Below are 25805 nucleotides of genomic sequence, written 5' to 3'. Positions count from 1 at the left end.
AAACTTTCTTGAATATTGTTTGAATGGCTTCGGATTAGTACTTGAATGTGTGAGCAAATATGAATTGAACATAAATGAGACGTCGTTGAAGTTTGTAGGAAGAAGTTGCTAATGTTAGTATGCGTTTTGAATCGATTGTGGATATTGTTAGAATAACAGTTGATATTGTTGTTGATATTTTGGCCGAGTTAAATTCTCGGATTTGTTGTTGATGATATAGCCGAGTTGAATTCTCGGGGATGTTGCATTTACAGGGGAAATGCTGCCGAAATTTCTGTAGATAAAGTGTTGGTTTAGAATTGGACTCCTAAGTGTTTATGGCTAATGTTTGGTATGTATGAATATTGTTGTAGATCTTGCGAAGTTAAAGACTTATGTTCGGACTAGCGTAGAAAGCGGGCAAGGTATGTAAGGCTTACCTTTCTTTCTTTTGGCATGATCTTTATGAAACGAACAAATGACGTATATGTATGATTTCAAAGAAACTCCTATTCTTAGAGCCACTAGGATGGCTACTATCCTTGATTTCCATAAGCTGTTTCATACGGTTTTGATGCGGATCTATGATGTCCGAAGTTCTGTTTGATATGTTTCCGAATGGCATTCGAAAGATAATTGATATGACTAAAGTGTTCATATTCAAATGCTAGCACGTTCGATTATTCCATTGAGTCTTTGATATATTTTGATATGTACATATGGTTCCGAAAGGTATATTTGATTTGATCCATAACGATATCCGAAAGGTGCTTGACATGATTGTTGCTTTGATTTCCAAAAATGGCTTCTGAAATGTTTGTAGAAGGTTCTGTACTAAAACGTCCATAACTTTTTCATACTAACTCGGATTGACTCGAAACGTGTTTATCATCCTCAAGAGTTGATTTGCGCACCTATCTATCGAGTCTTGATTTATATGCATATAGTTTCTCACTACTCTGCTCGTGCACGCCTCAATATGTCTATTCACCGAGTCCCGGGCCGGGTATGTTATCGTGCGCACCCCACTGCATTGTTCACCGAGTCCCTCAATAGAGGGCCGGGTACGGTATATGCATATGATGATGTGATGAGATGATGATATGTTATGATGGCCAAGAGGGCATATGATGATTTGATTCACCGAGTCCCTCACTAGAAGGCCGGGTACGGTATGTATGTATGTATATGCATGATGATATGATGGCATACTGATATGATGATATGACTTCACTTACCGAGTCCCTCACTAGAGGGCCGGGTACGGTATATATATATGATATATAATGTTGACATGCATGACTTTGTTCACCGAGTCCCTCACTAGAAGGTCGGGTACGGTATATGTATACATGTATTCATGATGACATAATGACATGATTTCATTCACCGAGTCCCATAATGGGCCGGGTACGGTATGCGATATGAAAATGTTTGATTCTGTTCCGTACTACACAGGTACAGTGGTATCCTTATTATGATACTTGACTCTCGGAATCTCTATTTCAGTTATGATTTTTCCAGTTGTATTTCATGCCTTACATACTCAGTACATATTCCGTACTGACCCCCTCTTCTTCGGGGGCTGCATCTCATGCCCGCAGGTACAGACGTTCGTGTGAGTGATCCGACAGCTTAGGCTATCTGTTCTACTGCCTTGGAGTGCTCCCTTGTTCTGGAGCCCATATTTTGGTACAGACTCTACCGTTATATATATGTATGTGTATATTCAGGGGTACGGCGGGGCCCTGTCCCGTCATATGATTATATTGTGTTTGTTAGAGGCCTGTAGACATATATGTGGGTCACGGGTCGTTATTGTTTGGATATGTCTGTGTGATATGCTCCTTAAGCAATTCCATATAGTATGACAGCCTTAACAGCTAGTACGTGAGAATACGTATGTATATATTTTGGGTAATATATTTTACGACAGCCTTGGTGGCTTCTGTATGATATGTATGTTATATGCGACCGCTTCAATGACATCTGTTCACAGTATCTGTATAAATTAATGTATGCTGGATAAGGATGAGTCATTGATATATCGATTTGGTAAGTAAGTGTGTATGGGTGTCCAACTCGGGCACTAGTCACGGCCCACAGGGTTGGGTCGTGACATAGGGCCTAGGAAACACATATATAACTCAGCAAATATGACTCATAATCATCACTTTCAACATTTGCAAGACAAAAAAAAGAAAGAAGCAAAGTTAGAGAGGGAGAGAAGCATTCGGCCATGGCAAATTCCAGCCGAGAGAGAGCTTGAGGAAGAGAGGAATTAAAGTGTTAATTTGTTGTGAACATCCAACTGATTAGCAAGGTTAAGGAGCCAAGTTTATTAAGGTAAGATTTAATATTTTTTATACACGTTTTGGAGACAATTTAAACTTGTATAAATTGGTAGGTGTGTGATGAATATAAGTAGTTATAAATGTTGATGTGAAGGATAAATTGAGCCGTGTAGGGTGCTGTTCTAATTAAGCATGGAGAATTAATTTTTAAGTTGCATTATGGTTGTTGTTATCATGGACTATATGGTAAAAGAATGAAAGAATTAGATGGTTAAGGTTGAAGTTGTGTTGTTATGAACATGTTGTTATCCTTGTTAAATTGAAAAGATTGAAGATATGACTATGTCTATATGTTGTTGTTGGTATTTCTGTGTTAATAGGAGGGTAATTGGAAATTCGGATTAGGCGAATATATAGGGGAAATGCTGCCCGATTTTCGTTAAGTCTTTAACTAATGGAAAACCCTAAACGAGAATGTTTAAGCTAAAGGGTAAGTTCTTGTCACGACCCAGCTAGGGCCGCGACGGGTACCCAATACTTGTACCGAGCACCCCTTATCTCGTATCGTATTCTTATCACTAAGTGGGTTGTATGCACTATACCATATCCTTTTTTTTTTCTTCCGTTGCTTTCTATTATCATCAGTAGCATAATTATAAACATAGGCAATTAAACTTTGTTAACACAGTGTACAGCGACGAGGACCCTCAAGAGTACAAAACATCTAACTGTACATATCTGTCTACGAGCCTCTAAACATAGTACACATATACATAAGAAGGGCCGAGTACTGCCGTGCCCGAATATATACACAAAATAGTACCAAGGAACTGAGGCTCCGAGACAACTGGAGCGCCGCTATAGTAATGTTGATGAAGCTCCTAGGAGTCAAGCCTATCTACCTACTGACCTGCGCGGCATGAAACGCAGCGTCCACAAGAAGGGACATCAGTACGAATAGTGTACCGAGTATGTAAGGCATGGAAAAATAATGCAAGCCGAACCATAGAGCTTGACTAACAATATCATGGGATCATAGGACATATAATGAAATAAGAAAGTAACCTGTACATAGGAATGCCCTTTCTGGCCAGATACCATGCATGCTTGTCTGTCTTTGGAAAACATTTCTTTTTCATAGACATAGAAAATAGAACTTATATTATGTCATGTCTTACCATATCATATCATATCGTATCAAATCATATGAGATCATGTCATATCATATCGTGTCATAGCATAGCAGGACATAGCATAGCACCGAACAACGTTGGCTCGCCCACATAGCACCGAAATACATCGGCTCGCCCATATATCCCGCGTCCGGGATGATAAGCCAGCTGACCAGGTGGCAATGAAACATGTTTCCCTTCCCATCCCCCATGTACATATTCATATCTCACATACATATGTCATATAAGCATGCAGGAGAGCCCAAAGAAAATCATGTAACCATCAGAGTGACATAAGGTCAGTGACCTCCGATTACATTATGGAACAATCGTGATCGCCTTGTCTCACCTTGAAGGAACGAGTATTTTAAGGCGAGACTATCAACAGAGAATAGTGTTGAAAGAAACATAAAATGAAATCATGGACGTCATAGAAATCAATTCATCGGCTTTGGAATCTTTAGAGGATGGTATCATAACCAAGGAATAGAATTGAAATCAAGAACTAGTTTGATACTTTCATATTCATATTGGGTCCTTAGCTTAAGACTCTTAGTCATGGAATCATTCTTGTCATACTTATCATAGACGTATTCTCTTCCTTAGAATCATCGTTATCATGGTCATCATAGATATATTTCCATTAAAAATAGTACAGTACTTATCGTTTGATAATTGGAACAAGGATCAAAAGCTTCCTTTGGATTCTACTCCAAAATGAGTCAAACGGAGCAATAGGGAAAATCCGGGGACAATGGGCCCACCTCGGGCCGAATGAGGTAGCGTACACCATTTGCATATGTTACATGTCATGGCGTTACTTGTGAGGGTTTCAAGGTAGTCGGGTCTTATTTATGCAAGTTCTAGAGGTTTAGGAAGTCTTTCCAACATTTCACACGATTTTTAATTCAATTCTACTTAATGAAAAAGGGAAAACTTTAGGTGCGGATTCCGGAGAATAGAGTTGTCCCCAAGGCTCGAATCCGACCTATTACATCTAAGACATGCCATAGAAGGAAAAGTAAAGCCTTACATACCTCTTTCCGCTCCTTATGCTATTCCAAATTCAAGTTGCAAATCCGCCAAAATCTACAAATTGGTCACAATTACCAAACTTTGATTAGAGCATTTAGAATTGAATTCTTAAAGAGACACTTGGCTACCGAAATTTCGGCAGCACTTCCCCTGTAAATACATCATTCCCAAACATCACCTTGGCCAATTCTCATCAACGACAATCCGGGAATTCAACCCGGCCAAACTATCAACATAATGTCAACAACCCTACCAACAATTTCCATATTCAATCCAAGATACATTATAACAACTTAATCAATTTACTACTTCCTTCAAACCTTGCAATTCCAATAAAAGCAATAATAACCTTATAATATACATTCCAACAACACCATACTAATATCATTATCTTCCATACATGTACGAACATAATATTCAATTTACATAAACTTCAACCACAAGTCTCCGACTACCATAATTTCTCTAAGATCATTAAGCTTTTTATTAGCAATATAGAATCCACAACACAACAAACAACACACTAATGAAAACTTGCTCACCATCCCTTCATGATTCACCAAATATACTCGACTATACGTATGATATACAATTCACGGCCAACATCATGCACACATGGCTACAACTTCACTAGAATCATCCAACTTCCATTATTAACATAGTATTCTTTATAACCACAACTATCCACTAAATAAAATAATTAAAACATTATTTCCACACACACATACATATCACACCTCACGACCACAACATGGATTTTCTCTTCCATGAACTTCATCCACTTTTACATGCTATAACACACAAAATCATCCATAACATATAAGAAAGGATTAAACCTTACCTTTTTCTTCAATTCTTCACTTAGCTAAAAATTTCAACTTGCATGAATATGAGTTTTTCTTCTTCCAAAGACCACTCCACCTTGCTAGGGGCCCTTCAATTGGTAGGAAAATAATTTTTGAATAAATTTTTGTCAAAGTTCTTGTGGAATTTTGTCTTGGACGAATGGCCTATGGAGTCTTGCTCCTTCTCCTTTTTTTTTTATTCTTGAATGTTCTAGGGAGTTATGAGGAAAAGATGACTTAATGGTCATCTTTTAAACCACTCATTAATTCTCATATGGGCTTGGCCCATCAAGAAGGATGGATAGCCAACCTTGGCCAAAAAAATATCAAGCCCACTCCCTTTTTTTTTTGTTGTGCTTCGTGACAAATTTTTAATTTTTCCAATTTCCAAATTTGCCCTTCGTCTTCCTTCATAATTCCACGAGTCATATTGCGAATTTCCCTTTATGCCCTTGACCTTTCTTAATATTCCCACTTCAAAATTTTCATAAACAACTCTCATGCTTAACAAGATAAAAATATGGCCTGGCTTGTTGTCTTCCCGCGATTGTCTTGAATTATCCGACTGTACAAAAATGCGGGATATAACATCCTCCCCCCCTTGGAACATTCGTCCTCGAATGTTAAACTAGCCTCATAGTGTATTACAATACTTCGGGGAGGTCTCCTTCATAGACATCTCACATGTCGCTTAACATATCCATTTTAGAAGCTTAGGTTACCTTTATGTCGTAGGTCACTTGAGTTAGCTCCGAATGCTAGCCCTGCATTAATAGGCCTCCTTTATTGGATCTTGAATCATCATAGTCCATTTTAGGTCTAACATGCTCTCCCCCTTTTATTAAGAGGGTCTACACACGCCTATGCCCTTTAAATAATCGTCGCCTTCCGCGATCTTTTACAATTGTAATTCCTTCTTCGCGGAGTTTGTTGCGTCTATTCCCTGGCTAGATATGTTCTCGTATATCACTGCATTAGGGCTTTCTAGCCTTAACTAGTGTAGGTTCGGCATCGGTCTTACCCTGTGACATCCGTACGTATACCCTTCATCATGTCTTTTGAATTTCATCCAGCTAGCATATTCTATGTATCGCAACTTCATTTCTGGGACTTAACAGTCACAATTAATATATTACATAATATGGGGAAAGTTGGGGTCTTGACCATTTCCGGAACGCTCTCGTAACGCATCCTTTTCTTTTGATTACCATTTTAACCTTCGTAACCTCCAGTATCCGCCCCTTACCTAAGAGTACAGCTACTCTTGTCCCAAATTTCCAAATTCTGAGTACGATCAGCAATACAAAGAACAGTATACGATAGAGTGGAATCTAGATCAATTAACACATACATATCATAGAAAAGTGCCGATAACGTACCTGTGGCCGCGTCTGCGGAAGGTTCAGAATCCTGCCGTCCTGCCAATGCATATATGCGGTGCGGAGGGCCGGCTGAACTGGGTCCCCCTCCTCCTCTGCCTCGGCCACGGCTTGCTGGAGCTTGGGAAGTCTGTCCAGGAGGGTGCACGGTCGACGATGAACCAACCGCTGATCCGGCGGGCTGGGTTCTGCTTCCCTCATTCCTTAGCGGGCAATCACGCATCAAATGATCAGTCCGACCGCAGGAAAAACATGCACCAGTATCCCGGTAACACTGTCCAGAGTGTGGCCTGCCACACCGAGCACACCGTAGTGGGGGTTACCCCGTCCTGTTAGATTCAGCTCTATACTGGGACCCCGAAGCTCTGGCACTCTGATCTAGTCCTGAATAAGTAGAACGATCAAATCCCCTATCCGCAAATCGAGGAGGTGCACTGGCCGCTGATTGGCCTGAATACCTAGATTGTTCCTGTGCCTGTCCCCCTCTATACTCGCTTCTAGTCCCGGATGATCTGCCTCTTTTTCTGGAACCCCTATCCGAATAGCGCTCCTCTCTCCGTAACTGATACTGTTCCTCCAGGTTTTGGACATGGGCCTGGATACGGGTAATAGTCATCCCATCCTGGAGTGAAGCCGTCAAGCACTCCTTAACTAAATGTGGCCCCAGCCCACTCACAAACCGGTGCACGTGATCTCCCATATTATCTATCATGGCTGGGGAATACCTGGCCAACGAGTTAAAACGAAGACTGTATTCTCGAACGCTCATATTTCCCTGTCTAAGGTTCAAGAACATATCGGCTCGAGCCCGTCGAACTTCCGGCGGTAAGAAATGTCGCAGAAATGCCTCAGTAAATTCCTGCCAAACCGGGGGAGGGGCATTTGCTCCCCTCGAAGATATCCAACTACTATACCACAGAACTGCTACATCCCGCAATCTGTATGAAGCTAATTCCACTGACTATGTATCCGAAGCATGTATGATTCTCAGTGTCCTCAGCATCTCGTCTATAAAGCTCTGCGGGTCCTCCTCCGGTTTCGATCCATAAAACTTCAGAGGTTTCAGGGTAATAAAATCACGAGCCCTTGCACTCACCTCCCTGTCTCCCGGGTCTACATCTTGCCGCTGAACCTGTGCGGCAACTAGCTGAGTCAATAACTGGATGGCCTCTGTCATCTGCTGGCCCGGAGCTGTTGGCGGTGGAACTGGAGGTGCTGGGGCTGGAGCTGGAACTCTTTCCTGCTCAGCTGATACAGGGGAAACAGGAGGAGTCTGAGGGGGAGCTTCATTATAGGACTCGTCTTCTTCTGGCTCCCGTTCAACTCTGCTTCCAGCCGCCAACTTGCCCTTCTGGGCCGCGGTAGTCTTCCTCTTCTTCGGCATTACTGAAACCGTAACATAGAATTAAGAAAAGAACAAGGAAGCCTGGTAACATAGCTCTATTGCACGATCTAGAGTACAACGAAGGTCATATTTCCTAAATGCCCTGCAGCCTCCTGTCTATAAGTGTGGCACGCTACACACCCATAAACAGGACTCTACAGGACACGACTCGTAGACAAACCCCTAGGACCGAACTGCTCTGATACCACTTCTGTCACGACCCAGCTAGGGCCGCGACGGGTACCCAATACTTGTACCGAGCACCCCCTATGTCGTATCGTATTATTATCACTAAGTGATCCGTATGCACTATACCATATCCTTTTTTTGTCTTCCGTTGCTTACTATTAACATCAGTAGCATAATTATAAACATAGGCAATTAAACTTTGTTAACACAGTGTACAGCGACGAGGACCCTCAAGAGTACAAAACATCTAATTGTATATATCTGTCTACGAGCCTCTAAACATAGTACACATATACATAAGAAGGGCCGAGTACTGCCGTGCCCGAATATATACACAAAATAGTACCAAGGAACTTAGGCTCCGAGACAACTGGAGCGCCGCTATAGTAATGCTGATGAAGCTCCTATGAGTCAAGCCTGTCTACCTGCTGACCTGCGCGGCATGAAACGCAGCGTCCACAAGAAGGGACGTCAGTACGAATAGTGTACCGAGTATGTAAGGCATGGAAAAATAATGCAAGCCGAACCATAGAGCTTGAATAACAATATCATGGGATCATAGGACATATAATGAAATAAGAAAGTAACATGTACATAGGAATGCCCTTTCAGGCCAGATACCATGCATGCTTGTCTGTCTTTGGAAAACATTTCTTTTTCATAGACATAGAAAATAGAACTTATATTATGTCATGTCTTATCATATCATATCATATCATATCATATCGTATCAAATCATATGAGATCATGTCATATCATATCGTGTCATAGCATAGCAGGACATAGCATAGCACCGAACAATGTCGGCTCGTCCACATAGCAACGAAATACATCGGCTCGCCCATATATCCCGCGTCCGGGATGATAAGCCAGTTGACCAGGTGGCAATGAAACATGTTTCCCTTCCCATCCCCCATATACATATTCATATCTCACATACATATGTCATATAAGCATGTAGGAGAGCCCAAAGAAAATCATGTAACCATCAGAGAGACATAAGGTCAGTGACCTCCGATTACATTATGGAACAATCGTGATCGCCTTGTCTCACCTTGAAGGAACGAGTATATTAAGGCGAGACTATCAACGGAGAATAGTGTTGAAAGAAACATAGAATGAAATCATGGACGTCATAGAAATCAATTCATCGGCTTTGGAATCTTTAGAGGATGGTGTCATAACCAAGGAATAGAATTGAAATCAAGAACTAGTTTGATACTTTCATATTCATATTGCGTCCTTAGCTTAAGACTCTTAGTCATGGAATCATTCTTGTCATACTTATCATAGACGTATTCTCTTCCTTAGCATCATCGTTATCATGGTCATCATATACATATTTCCATTAAAAATAGTACAGTACTTATCGTTTGATAATTGGAACAAGGATCAAAAGCTTCCTTTGGATTCTACTCCAAAATAAGTCAAACGGAGCAATAGGGAAAATCCGGGGACAATGGGCCCACCTCGGGACGAATGAGGTAGCGTACGCCATTTGCATATGTTACATGTCATGGCGTTACTTGTGAGGGTTTCAAGGTAGTCGGGTCTTATTTATGCAAGTTCTAGAGGTTTAGGAAGTTTTTCCAACATTTCACACGATTTTTAATTCAATTCTACTGAATGAAAAAGGGGAAACTTTAGGTGCGGATTCTGGAGAATAGAGTTGTCCCCAAGGCTCGAATCCGACCTATTACATCTAAGACATGCCATAGAAGGAAAAGTAAAGCCTTACATACCTCTTTCCGCTCCTTATGCTATTCCAAATTCAAGTTGCAAATCCGCCAAAATCTACAAATTGGTCACAATTACCAAACTTTGATTAGAGCATTTAGAATTGAATTCTTAAAGTGACACTTGGCTACCGAAATTTCGGCAGCACTTCCCCTGTAAATACATCATTCCCAAACATCACCTTGGCCAATTCTCATCAACGACAATCCGGGAATTCAACCCGGCCAAACTATCAACATAATGTCAACAACCCTACCAACAATTTCCATATTCAATCCAAGATACATTATAACAACTTAATCAATTTACTACTTCCTTCAAACCTTCCAATTCCAATAAAAGCAATAATAACCTTATAATATACATTCCAACAACACCAAACTAATATCATTATCTTCCATACACGTAAGAACATAATATTCAATTTACATAAACTTCAACCACAAGTCTCCGACTACCATAATTTCTCTAAGATCATTAAGCTTTTTATTAGCAATATAGAATCCACAACACAACAACCAACACAGTAATCAAAACTTGCTCACCATCCCTTCATGATTCACCAAATATACACGACTATACGTATGATATACAATTCACGGCCAACATCATGCACACATGGCTACAACTTCACTAGAATCATCCAACTTCCATTATTAACATAGTATTCTTTATAACCACAACTATCCACTAAATAAAATAATTAAAACATGATTTCCACACACACATATAAATCACACCTCACGGCCATAACATGGATTTTCTCTTCCATGAACTTCATCCATTTTTACATGCTACAACACACAAAAACATCCATAACATATAAGAAAGGATTAAACCTTACCTTTTTTTTCAATTCTTCACATAGCTAAAAATTTCAACTTGCATGAATATGAGTTTTTCTTCTTCCAAAGACCACTCCACCTTGCTAGGGGCCCTTCAATTGGTTGGAAAATAATTTTTGACGAAATTTTTGTCAAAGTTCTTGTGGAATTTTGTCTTGGCCGAATAGCCTATGGAGTCTTGCTCCTTCTCCTTTTTGTTTTTTTGTTCTTGAATGTTCTAGGGAGTTATGAGGAAAAGATGACTTAATGGTCATCTTTTAAACCACTCATTAATTCTCATATGGGCTTGGCCCATCAAGAAGGATGGATAGCCAACCTTGGCCAAACAAATATCAAGCCCACTCCTTTTTATTTTTTGTTGTGCTTCATGACAAATTTTTAATTTTTCCAATTTCCAAATTTGCCTTTCGTCTTCCTTCATAATTCCACGAGTCATATTGCGAATTTCCCTTTATGCCCTTGACCTTTCTTAATATTCCCACTTCAAAATTTTCATAAACAACTCTCATGCTTAACAAGATAAAAATATGGCCTGGCTTGTTGTCTTCCCGCGATTGTCTTGAATTATCCGACTGTACAAAAATGCGGGATATAACAGTTCTATAAGAAATGGACTACAGATTTATGAACTAGAAAGTATAGTTACTGACGATAACGTTACTTTTATACTAAATAGGCTAAAAGAGCGACAAAGCAAACGAATTTGCGATTAATCATTAACAGGTATGTAAAGCTATCCCTTCTTTCTTTTGGCATGTCTTAGATTTAAGCGATGAATGATATGAGCTTTGGGGTAATTCTACTCATAAGTCTTGAGTGTATTTCATGATTCTTATTCGTTTCTTGATATTAGAACTCTTAAGTAAATGAGCTATTGCCCCTCGAGTCCTCTATACGTTGGATAATAGTTGAGATGTAAAAGTTCCTATTCATAAGACTTTATGATGATTAATGTCCTTGCCTTTCAATAGTTGTTTCGTATTATCTTGACACATGACATATGATTCCCGAGGCTCTATTTGATATAGTTCATATTTACATTCAAAGAGTACTTAACATGACTATTTCCTTGATATTCAAGTGTTGGTCAGTCTACTTACTCTATTGAGTCTCAGATGATGATTTAGTTGTATATGACTACTTATGATATTCTACTCGTGCTTACTGTTATTGTATCTTTCACCGAGTCCCGGGCCGGGTATGTTATCGTGCATAGTTTCACTACATTATTCACCGAGTCCCTTACTAGAGGGCCGGATACGTTATATGATGATGTGATGATATGATAGTATGATTATTTACCGAGTCCCATGATGGGCCGGGTACGGTATACGTATACACGACTTTATTCACCGAGTCCCTTACTAGAGGGCCGGGTACGGTATATGTATATGATGATATGATTATGGCACCGAGTCCCATAATGGGCCGGGTACGGTATATGATAATGGTATGCATGATTTTGTTTTGTAAGGCACAGGTACAGTGATTTCTTGATTATTATCCTTGTCTCCTGGAATCTCTACTTCAGTTATGATCCTTCTTATTGTATTTCATGCTTTATATACTCAGTACATATCTCGTACTGACCCCCTTTCTTCGGGAGGGGGGGGGGGGGGGGGCTGCGTTTCATGCCCGCAGGTGCAGATACTCGCTTTGGTGATCCGCCAGCTTAGGACTTCTATTCAGCTGTCTTGGAGTGCTCCATTGTCCCGGAGCCTAGACTTTTGGTACAGACCCTTTTTATGTATATATATGTTCATCCAGGGGTACGGTGGGGCCCTGGCCCGTCATATGTTACTGTTGATACTCTTAGAGGTCTGTAGATATATGGGTGGGTTGTGTATATATGTTGTTCGGTTATGTCTATATGACTTATATTTTGGGACGTTCCCATTCGTAGTGGCAGCCTTGTCGGCTTGCATATATACATATTTTAGGATGTTGTATGTAGTGGCAGCCTTGTCGGCTTGCGTATGTATAGTTGGGACGTTCCCACACGTTATGACAGCCTTGTCGGCTTGCGTACTATGTTATCTTTTGATGGTTGTGACTCCTCAGGAGACAGGTGGATTTGATATATATATATATATATATATATATATATATATATATATATATATATATATATATATATATATGACAGTTTTGAGACAACGTTTCGTCTGTTTAAGTTCCATATTATGTTTAGTTGCGGATTGATTATGGACAATAGGTGTGTACACGAGTGTCCAGCTCGGGCACTAGTCACGGCCTACGGGGTTGGGTCGTGACATGTATTATATCAAAATAGAACTTTTGGATCATATACACGTATCAAGACATAATGAAATAACTTCTTGGAGTCAAGAACATTAGCCATCTTAGTGGCTCTAAGAATAGGAGCTTCTTTGAAATCATACATATACGTCGTCTGTTTGTTTCATAAAGATCATGCCAAAAGAAAGAAGGGTTATCTTTACATACCTATTAATGATTAATCGCAAGCCCGTTCGCTTCGTCGCCCCTTTAGCCTATTTAATATAAAAGTAATTCTATCGTTAGTAAACTATACTTCCTAGTTCATAAATTTGTAACCAATCGCCTATAGGACTCTTTCTTTAACTTATACTTTCTCGATTAGGGTTTTCATTAGTTAAGGACTTAATAGAAATCGGACAGCATTTCCCCTATATATTCGCCTAACACGAATTTCCAATTATCCTCCTGTTATCACAGAAATACCAACAATGACAGTAATAGCAATATTCATATAGAATCCTTACAATCCAACCCATAAACAACTCAATAATGTTTCTTAATCCTTTTCCACTCCAAACCATCAACATTTAAGATTATACACCGAACAAACCAACATACGCTTCGTATACAATACGTTATACACTTCTTTCTTCCAAATTTAGAATCCACATCAACGACAACACGACAACAACATATTAACATAAACCACACTTTGAATCTTCCCAACTCAACAATTCTATATAACAACTACAACTCCTAATATCAACAATTTCATGCAATTTCTTACTTCCAATTTCATCCAATTCAATTTTAATCCTTCCATTACAACACCATTTATATAATTATACCATAAAATGAGAAAATTTTACCTTAATTTAATCGGAGGAAATTCTACACTCACTTGCACCAATTGCACCGTTTCTTCTTTCTCGATTCAACACTTTATGTCGCGCCTTCTTGAACGTGTGCAAATTCTTGAAATTTTTAATAGAAAGAATTATTTAAAAAAAAAAAAAAGGGCTGCCATGGCCGAACCTTGGCAGCCATGGCTATGGCTTTTCCTTAGCTTTCAATTCTTAAATTTGCAAATGAAATTTACATGGCAAGATTAGTCACAATGTGGCTATATATATCTTGCCCATACATAGGACACGTACTCCCCCCCCCTCCCCCCATAGTGAATCATCCACCTATTTTACTTAATAATTGTTTTGCTTTAATTTTTTTTATTAAATCGGGTGGGGCCCACTTTTAACAATTAAATTAATTAATCATTAATCCTTACTTAATAATCTAATGAAAATTAATTAGTTCCTAATCTCCAATAATATTTCTACACTAAATAAAATTTATGAACAATTTGTGTACTAATTAAAATTGAAAATTAAAAGTTCCTATTTCATGTCCGAAAATAATTCCGCCTTTAACTTGAGTCGATTTGCTTACGAATAATTCAACGTATAGATATACGGGTTATAACAAATTTACCATATCAATGTCGACCTCATAATTATTGTTATTTTCAATTCAACCGTTAACCTTATTTCTCGAAGTCAGACGTACTTGCGACTTAGTCAAATCTTATCGTCACTGTTGACACGACCTTTCAAAAATATTACAAACTTATATCTCATTCTCTTTTTATTTCTAAGAAAATTTTGGTAGAGTTTCCTCTGTATTTCTTACTATCTCAAAACCTGCACGCAGGAAATACCAACAATGCCTCACAGGGCCAACATACACATATATATTACATCGTATTGTAGCCGCACAGGGCTCCCCATATCAATCACAGGATGAAAATGACGAACTTACCTCGTGTGTCCAACTCAAACTGTACCTGTCACACTTTCCTATTTATTTTCCCTTTCAATCTTTAACTGCAGGTTTCGATCATACCTGCAACATTCACACTATGTCTAACATATATTCTGCTTACCGTTACTGATTCCTTTAGCTTCTTCTGTGCACCCTTTATAACTAAGCTTATCTACAATATATATACCTTCGACCCATTTTCTTACTATACTTACCATAACTTACCATAATGATGGCTAGTTTTCCATTTCGTATATACAAATTCTCATTATGTAACCTTGATATCCAAATTTCACCTGTATGTACAAGTATTTTCCATCCTAGATTTAAAAATTCCCACGGTGATAGGAACACCTTGGTCACTGTTACTCGTAAATACTTGGTTGTCGGCCCCTTTGATTTCCGCTCGCCGCTATTAGGTAACAATCTATAGCAAATGCACATACATAGGAAATTTCAATAAGATCTGATATACCTGTAGTCGATCGGTCTGTAGTCCGATCTGGTGATCTATAAGGCGAAATGTGCTCCTCGTCATCATCTGCCAGCCATCTACTCGTCTGGCCTTCATCGTCTTCCTCATCGGAGTCCGGGGAATGTAGATAACCAGGAAACTCTTGGTTTACCGACGACCAGGATAGGGGGCTGGAGTAATCTGTAACACTTACCGGGGTATCCGGTCTAACGTGGTGTTCTGCCATAGGAGCAACTCGTACGGCCTCGGGGACCGCCTCCCTAGATATCAAAAACTCTGGGGGAATTGTCGCTGGGTCCTCCGATGGGTCAGTCTCGATAGGGTAACTGAGGCTCCTCCTGTTCGGTCCTGGAGCCTGGGGTCCTGAATTTACCCTAGGGGCCTTCTTAGCACCCCCACTATCCGAAGCTGGCCTCTTCATCTCTCACAAGTCTGCACCTACCTACAGCAAAAGAGGTCAGAAACAATCTTTCCTAGACTCTGGCTCTATCGCACGATCTAAGATAGAAGGAAAGATAATATCCTAAATGTCCTGTAGCTTCCTGTATATAGATGTGGTGCATAACACACCGATAAACAAGACTCTACTAGACACGGTCTGTAGACACTCCGAGGATGAACCGCTCTGATACCACTTTTGTCACGACCCAGCCTCGTGGGCCATGACTAGTGCCCGAGCTGGACACCCATATGTGCACCTGCTAGACATAGTCAGACTGACACTATAGACAACATGGGAATCGATAGAGACCCAAAGGTTCTCAACGTCACAGATCATGATAATCTGTCTCCTGCGGAGTCTCAACCAATCATAACGTAATAAAGTACGCCAGCCGACAAGGCTGCCACTATATATCATTATAATACGCAAGCCGACAAGGCTTCCACTACATATCGATAACATACGCAAGCCGGCAAGGCTGCCACAACAAACAGAAACATTCACAACAAACTATATAGACACAGCTGATCATAATCTATACACAACCCACACACATGTCTACAGACCTCTAAGAGTATCAACAGCGAAATATGACGGGACAGGGCCCCGTCGTACTCCTGGACAAACATATATATACATCAGAAGATTTTTACCAAAAATCTAGGCTCCAGAACAACGGAGCTCTCCAAGACAGCTGACTGGAAATCCTAAGCTGGGGATCACCGAATCGAGTGTCTGTACCTGCGGGCATGAAACGCAGCCCCCCGAAGAAAGGGGATCAGTACGAGATATGTACTGAGTATGGAAAGCATGAAATATACTAAAGAGGATCATAACTGAAGTAGGGAGTACAGGAGACGAGTATAACATCCAGAATACCAAAACACTTGCCTTTTGAAACATACATCATGCATGTCAATATCATATATCATACCTGGCCCATTATGGGACTCGGTGAATAAATTCATCATATACCATCCTGGCCGCCATAAACATATCATCATATCATCATATATATATATACCGTACCCGGCCCTCTAGTGAGGGACTCGGTGAACAATGCAGTGAAACTGTGCATGATAACATACCCGGCCCGGGATTCGGTGAAAGACATATTGAGGCATGCACGAGCAGAGTAGTGAGCAACCATATGCAAGTTAAATCATATCTGAGACTTGATAGAATAATCAAAACGAGCTATCACTCGAAAATCAAGACAATAGTCATATCAAGTACCTTTCGAATGTCACTCTGGATTATATCAAAATAGAACTTCTGGAATCATATACACGTATCAAGACATAATGAAATAGCTTCTGGAAATCTAGAACATTGGCCATCCTAGTGGCTCTAAGAATAGGAACTTCTTTGGAATCATATACACGTCGTCTGTTCGTTTCATAAAGATCATGCCAAAAAGAAATAAGGGTTAGCTTTACATACCTGTTATAGGTTAACCGTAGTCAAGTTCGGTTTGCCGCCCCTTTAGCCTATTCGATATGAAAGTAACGCTACCGTTAGTAAACTATACTTTCTAGCTTATAAATCTGCAATCAATTACCTATAGGAATCATTCTTCAATTCATACTTTCTTGATTAGGATTTTTATTAGTTAAGAACTTAACGGAAATCGGGCAGCATTTCTCCTATATAACTCGCCTAACCCGAACTTCCGATTAACCTCCTGTTATCACAGCAATACCAACAATGAAGTATATATCTTGTGACAACAACACGAACCACAACATATGAACATAAATCATACTTTTAATCCTTTCAACTCAACAATTCATATAACAACCACAACTCCTAATATCAACGAATTCATGCAATTTCTTACTTCCAATTTCATCTAATCTAATTTTAATCTTTTCATTAAAACACCATCAATCCAATTATACCATAAAATATGAAAATCTTACCTTAATTTAATCGGAGGAAATTCTACACTTATTTGCTCCAATTTCACTATTTCTTCTTCCTCAATTCAATACCCAATGTTGCTATCACCTCCTTGGACTTGCAAATCACCTTGGAACTTAATCAAAACAAGAAAAAAAAATTGTTTAATCAACCATGGCTGGACGAGAGCTTGGCAGCCATGGTAATGCCTTTTTTTTTCTTTTTCTTAACCTTCCACTTGAAAAATGAAATTAATTACCTAAGTTGTTCATCATCCTAACTTTATATATGGTGCTCCTTCCTTGGACACGTGCCCCCCCCCCCCCCCGTATGACTCACCAATTTGTTTTTTTTTATATTTTTTTTAATTTAAAAACGGGTGGGGCCTACAAGATATAATTAACTTAATTAATCTTAATTAATCACTAATCACTGCTTAATAATCTAATCATAGTTAATTAGTCCCTAATTTTCAATAATATTTCTACACTAATTGAAATTTATAAACAAATCGTGTACTAATTAAAATTGAGAATTAAAAGTTCGTATTTCGTATCCAAAAATAATCCAGTCCTTAATTTATGTCGATTAGCTTGCGAATAATTCGATCTACAAAAATATGGGGTATAAAAACTTCCTTCACGACCCAAATCGGAGGGTCGCGACTGACACCCAAGACCCTACTCGGCTGAGTGTCATACTACCATTCCATCCATGAGTCACAACTTTTTGTGAACCTTTAATCTATGAAATGACGCTTCCATCAGGTACAGAAAAACTTTTCAATAGAACTCTTTTGTCAAATCAAGGACTTCTCCCTTATCGTTAATTCAAGAGAACCTTTAGTCACAAATAAAATCCTTGAAAATAAAGCATGAAAACACATCAACCTATATGGTCGCTTTATACCACTGTCGCTCCTCGACGCACTATCCACAGGACACTTTCTACAAAGTCTCTAACATATACAAAATACCATAACATAAGTACTTTGACTCGGCAACACTCCGAACTGAGATGGAGCTCACCAATCCAGCCGATAGCCTGGGAACATCCTATAGCCAATGTCTTCTATTCATCCGTATACACCTGTGTGGTGTGAAACGCAGCGCCCCCAGGCAAAGGGACGTTAGTACGAATAATGTATCGAGTATGTAAGGCAGAACTGGAATAATATATCTCGACTCGGATGATAAAAGAGTAACAGACTCAACCTGTACCTGTAACCAACTCTGATAAACATGTACGTGCATATGAACTTTTGATGCAGCATGAGTATGTGTATATATATATATAATTCATGCCTTCACCCTGCTCGCAGCCCCTTCTGGCATGATAGCATAATGGCCCCTTCGGGCATCATAATCATCGTATACCAGCTGATCAAGTGGTTTGCATATAAAACGCCTTAGCCCTTTTCCCTTCCCCATGAAATGATGTCGTGTATATATGTAAATATGCAAATGCATGAAAATCTTTGAAAACCATCAAAAGACTCCCTTCGGAGCAATTTTAACGCAAAACGGGAAGTTCTTCCCCTTTTCATGTGTCTCCTTCGAGACTCCAAAATTTAAATGTAAAATGCATAGGAAAGAGAAAACCCCTTGAATGTCCCCTTCGGGAATTAGACAACATTATGAAATTGCACAACTTATGGATGCCCATTCGGGACTCAAGAGGTCAAAGATACGAATACTTCTATACTGTCTAGGAATAGAGTCTTTGGAGTTCATTTATTTGCTGGGTTCGTTTAGATAATAAGGATCTTCATCGCTACCATAATCATCACCACTATCATGTATCACTTTGAATGATCCATAACATAAACTGAGGCCATATGTTATATAGCACGCTCAGACATAAGCTGAGGCCATATCACACTCAGACATAAGCTGAGGCCATAGCACACTCAGATATAAGCTGAGGCCATATGTTATATAGCATACTCAGTCGCGGCATGAAATCATCTAGAAACTTAGGCTTAAAAATCTCTAGGATTGGAGTCATCGTAAGATTTTTCAGAAACTATAGACTTCTGGCATTGCTAGGAGTAAAAATATTATGGATGTCATATATGGGATTAAAACATTGGAATCATGCCTTTGAAAGAAAGGTTTAACCTTAACATACCTGGAAGCTCGCTTCTCGACATTCCAACCTACCTCCTGTCTTGAAATCTACATATAAAACCATTCATTCTATTGTTAGGCTCGTTGTTATATACTTATCCTAAGCCTCCAAATAAAGCTTTCTAGAATCTGCCGAAATTCGGGCAGCATCTCCCCTGTTTATATGCCTAGCTCGAATTCTCAATTCAGCAGCCAACAACAACAACAACAACAACAATACCAACATCAACAACAATATGTACCCTAAAATAGCCCAGTGCCTGTTTGGATGGGCTTATGCCTATAAGCTACAAACAACTTATAAGCTAAGAAAAATAAGTTGGGGTAGTCTAACTTATTTTTTTTGGCTTATAAGCTGTTTTCAGCTTATAAGCTGCTTTAGATAAGCTAAGTCAAATGGGCCCAATTATTTTTTTGAGCTTATTTTAAGCACAAAATGACTTTAAGTTGGCCAGCCAAACACTCAAAAAAGCTGAAAACAGCTTATAAGCAACTTATAAGCCAATCCAAACGGGCTCTGTTTTCCAACTTCCATAACTAACCAACTTACTACACAATTATTTAATGACTTTATCTCCGTAAATAAACCTTAAATAATACCAAAAGAGAAAGATTCATACCTCTTTTCTTGTTAAGACAGCAATACCCTCAATATCCACATTAAAATCCACCACAAAACAATACTAGAATCAAAACCATGCGTTACCCGGACCTAAACCACTACTCCGATACATGAAAATTGCTCACTTTTTGTTTTCCTCACTCTCTCTCTTTAACTTTTGGAATTTTCCAGCAAAATCTGGTGAAAAAAGGCGTTCTTACCCTTTTTATAAGGGTCAAATTCGGGTCGGTTTCATTGTAGCATTTTACTGTAGCAGCACTATAGCATGACGGTATTGTAGCAGTACTGTAGCCCGCGTTTCTGCTCTGTCAGCTGAACTTGTAACGTCTATAATTCTCTACTCCGAAGTCCAATCAATGAGCGGTTTGTTGATTTGGAAACTAGACTCGATGAACTTCATTTGAGGATTTTGTTTCACCTTAGAACCCTTCATATGCTAAAGTATATTCGTCCACCAAGTTGGACCAAAATTGCTCCTCATATTTTCTCCAAAGTCCGACAAACTTAATTTCCTTCATTCACTTGCCCTCCAGTCCTTTCCATACTTCTTATACATGATCTTAAACCCTTAAAACCATAAAATAGGCACATATCACTTGAGTGTTCACAATTAAGCAGTTAAAACCTACAGAACTCAATGTCCGAATTGCGAGGTGTAACATTCTTCCCCTCTTAAAAACATTCGTCCTCGAATGTTGCAGTATTGCCAACCCACGACACCATCTTTGATTTGTTAGAATAATTATTTTTCATTTAGGGTCCGATTACCATTTTCTTAAACTATATCTTGGATCAGTCTCTTCTCATTTTTTTCTTAACTCTTTTATTGCCTTCACTCATCTTCTTTCACTTCTTTGTCCTCATGTAGATGATCGGAAATTAATTAGCATGTCTCGGTCTTTATAGGAATTCTTGTCCCATGTCATTAATCTTGTAATCACATGTGTCGCCTCATCATCCTCGTTCTCATCTCGGTGATTGATCAGTTTGCCACCGCCAACTCGTTAAAGTATCCTTCTTACTCCCATAGTTAAAGATTTCCAGTTACTTTGCTGCTAAATGCTCTCCCCCTTTTTTTTTATCAACCCATTAGTATACCTTCCCCATTTTCATCCTTAACCTTTCTTTATGTCTAAACCTATAGGTCTCCGTAGCACACTTCCCAGAGGGTTCACCCATCCTACTACTACTCTGGCCCAAGCACGCTTAACCTCAAAGTTCTGATGGGATCAGGTGCATTAGTGCTGGTATGATCACGCCCATCCTACTGCGTGGCCTTTATCACGTGACCTAAATCAAGTTGAAGTTCTAATGGATTCCAAGAAAAATTTCCGATCATGTACCTCCCTCCGAATTTGAAAAGTCTTTCACTTTACTGACCAAGCAAATGTTGTTTTAACTTTTGGAACTCTGGATGACAAGACATCAATTAACACATATAAGTGTGGCCGGCTTCACACCCATAAACAGGACTATGCTAGACACGGCTTGCAGACAACCCTAGGACAGAACTGCTCTGATACCACTTTGTCACCCCCACCCTTGGTAAGGTGTGATTGGCACCCGGCACCTTACAGGAACCGAGCGAACCAACTTATAACTTACATCCTCCGTGTCTCAAATGGAAACAATAAGATCAAGAGGCTAAATATGAACATAACATCATGCATAAGTAAATGTACAATAGACCCATGATGCCGATATTACTACTGTCACACTATGACTAAGCTGTACACAGGAACTATCTGCAAAGCCTCTTTGAACATGACTGAAGTATACAAGTCGGGACAGGGCCCCCGACTAGAAGACATTGGCTATAGGATGTTACCAGGATATCAGCTGGATTGGTGAGCTCCATCTCAGTCGGAGTGTTGCCGAGTCAAAGTAATTATGTTATGGTATTGTGTATATGTTAGAGACTTTGCAGACAGTGTCTTGTGGATAGTGCGTCGAGGAGTCGACAGGTGTGTAAGGCGACCATATAGGTTGATGTGTCTTTATGATTTGTTTCCTTTGTAGAGATTTTATTTGTGACTAAAGGTTTTCTTGAATTAACGATAAGGGAAGAGTCCCTGATTTGACAAAAGAGTTTTATTGAAAAGTTTTTTTTGTATCTGACGGAAGCGTCATTTCATAGATTAAAGGTTCACAAAAGTTGTGACTCATGGATGGAATGATAGTATGGCACTCAGCCAAGTAGGGTTTTAGGTGTCAGTTGCGACCCTCCGGTTTGGGTCATGACAGAAGTTGTATCAGAGCAGTTCGTCCTAGGGGTTGTCTGTAAAGTCGTGTGCAGTAGAGTCTTGCTTATTATGTGTTGCGCGCCACATTTATAAACAGGAGGCTACAGGGCATTTAGGATGGTTACCCTTCTTTCATATCTAAGATCGTGCGATGACAGTCAAGTCATAGGAAATGAAATTCCTTGCACTAACCCTTAATTTCAGCAAAAAAATAGTATGGACAAAGGAAGTGAATGGTGATATTGGGATTATAGGGACAATAGAAGTTGAAGAAATCAACATAGAGGTAAGATATTGGTTAAAAGGATTATAAGTCAGATATGGTAAGAGTGTTGCAAGTATGATTGAAATGTACAGCCAATGAATGGAAGGGGAAGTGACTGGGAAGTATAAAAAGCGAGGACGAAAGGATTATTATGGGATGAAATTTCGATCAAGAATGACAATGAAATACAACACCATAGGGTAAAACCTTTAAGGGGGGAAGCAAGTAAGCTTGAGTACGAGCACAAGGACTGACTAAGGTATTAGAGAAATTATGACACCCGACAATGGGAAAATCGAGAAGTAATAGGGAGTTCCAAAGACTAAAACAACATTTGCATGGTTAGTAACATGAGGAACTTTTCTAATTCGGAGGGAGATGCATGACCGGAATTTTTCTTGGGATCTGTTAGAACTTCAACTTGTTTTAGGTCACGTGATAAAGGCCATGCAGTCGGATGGACGTGATCATACCAGCACTAATGCACCTGTTCCCATCAGAACTTCGAGGTTAAGCGTGTTTGAGCTAGAGTAGTAATAGGACGGGTGACCCCCCTGGGAAGTGTGCTAAGGAGACCTATATGTTTAGACATAAAGGGAGGATGAAGAACTAGAACAGTTTGAGGGAAATTAGAAGCGTGTGAACCTCACGATTGGAGATTCTAAATGATTGCGAGAGAAGAGGTTGACCAACCTACGTTAAAAATAAGGTGATCGGAGTATAAGAGAAGGACAGTCACTTCAATACATCAGTAAAAATGTCGTGGATTTATAACTACAACATTCGAGGACGAATGTTTTTAAGGGGGGAAGAATGTTACACCTCGCAGTTCGGACGTTGAGTTCCGTAGGTGTTAATTGCTTAATTGCGAACACTCAAGTGATATGTGCCTATTTTATGGTTGTAAAGGTTTAAGATCATGTATGATAAGTACCGAAAGGATTGGCGGGCAAGTGAATCAAGGAAATTAAGTTTGTCGGACTTTGGGGAAAATATGAGGAGCAATTTTGGTCCAACCTGGCGGACAAATATATTTTAGCATATGAAGTGTTCTAAGGTGAAACAAAAGCGTAATATGAAGTTCGTCGAGTCTAGTTTCCAACGCAACAAACCGCTCGTCGATTGGACTTCGGAGTAGAGAATTATAGACGTTACAAGTTAGGCTGACAGAGCAGAAATGCGTGCTACAGTACTGCTACTTGCTACAGTACTGATACAGTAAAATGCTACAGTGAACCCGACCCGAATTTGACCCTTATAAAAAGGGTAAGAACCCCTTTTTTTCACCAGATTTTGCTAGAAATTTCCAGAAATTGGAGAGGGAGAGAGAGAGAGAGGGAAACAAAAAGTGAGCAATTTTCAAGTATTGGAGTAGTGGTTTAGGTCCGAGTAATGCATGGTTGTGATTCTAGTATTGTTTTGTGGTGGATTTTAGCGTGGATACTGAGGATATTGCGGTCTTAAAAAGAAAGAAGGTATGAATCTCTCTTTTGGTATTATTTAAAACTTAATTACGATGATAAAGTCGTTAAATAATTGTGTAGTAAGTTGGTTAGTTATGGAAGTTGGAAAACAGCGTGTGGGATGTTTTATGGTACATATTGGTGATGGAAATGATGTTATTGATGTTGGTATTGTTGTTGTTGTTATTGATTGCTGAATTGAGATTCCGGGCTAGGCATATAAACAGGGGAGATGCTGCCCGAATTTTGGCAGATTCTAAAGGAGTTTGGTTTAAGGACTTGAGATATGTATATGACGATAAGTCTAACGGTAGTATAATTTCTCTTGAATGTAGATTTTCAAGTTCAGGAGAATAAGCGTTAATTCGTAAGAGATCAATCAGGTATGTTAAGGTTAAACCTTTCTGTCAAAGGCATGATTCCTATGTTTTTATTCCATACATGACATCCATAATATTTTTACTCCTAGAAATTCCAGAAGTCCATAGTTTTTGAAAAATCTTATGATGACTCCAATCCTAGAGATTTTCAAGCCTAAGGTTCTAGATGATTTCATGACGTGACTGAGCGTGCTATATAATATATGGCCTCAGCTTATGTCTGAGTGTGCTATGGCCTCAGCTTATGTCTGAGTGTGCTATGGCCTCAGCTTATGTCTGAGCGTGCTATATAACATATGGCCTCAGTTTATGTTATGGATCATTCAAAGTGATACATGATAGTGGTGATGATTATGGTAGTGATGAAGATCCTTATCATCTAAACGAACCCAGCAAATAAACAAACTCCAAAGACTCTATTCCTAGACAGTATAGGAGTATTCGTATCTTTGACCTCTTGAGTCTCGAATGCGCATCCATAAGTTGTGCAAATTCATAATGTTGTCTAATTCCCGAAGGGGACATTCAAAGGGTTTTCTCTTTCCTATGCATTTTACATTTAAATTTTGGAGTCTCGAAGGAGAAACATGAAAAGGGGAAGAAGTTCCCGTTTTGCGTTAAAATTGCTCCGAAGGGAGTCTTTTGGCGGTTTTCAAAGATTTTCATGTATTTTCATATTTACATACATGCACGACATCATTTCATGGGGAAGGGAGAAGGGCTAAGGCGTTATATACGCAAACCACCTGATCAGCTGGTATACGATGATTATGATGCCCGAAGGGCTGCCTGAAGGGGCCATTTTGCTATTATGCCCAAAGAGGATACGAGCAGGGTGAAGGCATGCATTATATATATATATATATATATATACACCATACTCATGCTGCATCAAAATTTCATATGCATGTACATGTTTATCAGAGTTGGTTACAGGTACAGGTTGAGTCTGTTACTCTTTTATCA

This window comes from Lycium barbarum, chromosome 4 (assembly GCF_019175385.1).
Source record: "Lycium barbarum isolate Lr01 chromosome 4, ASM1917538v2, whole genome shotgun sequence".
Taxonomy (NCBI): domain Eukaryota; kingdom Viridiplantae; phylum Streptophyta; class Magnoliopsida; order Solanales; family Solanaceae; genus Lycium; species Lycium barbarum.
Note: the sequence above shows the minus strand (reverse complement) of the source record.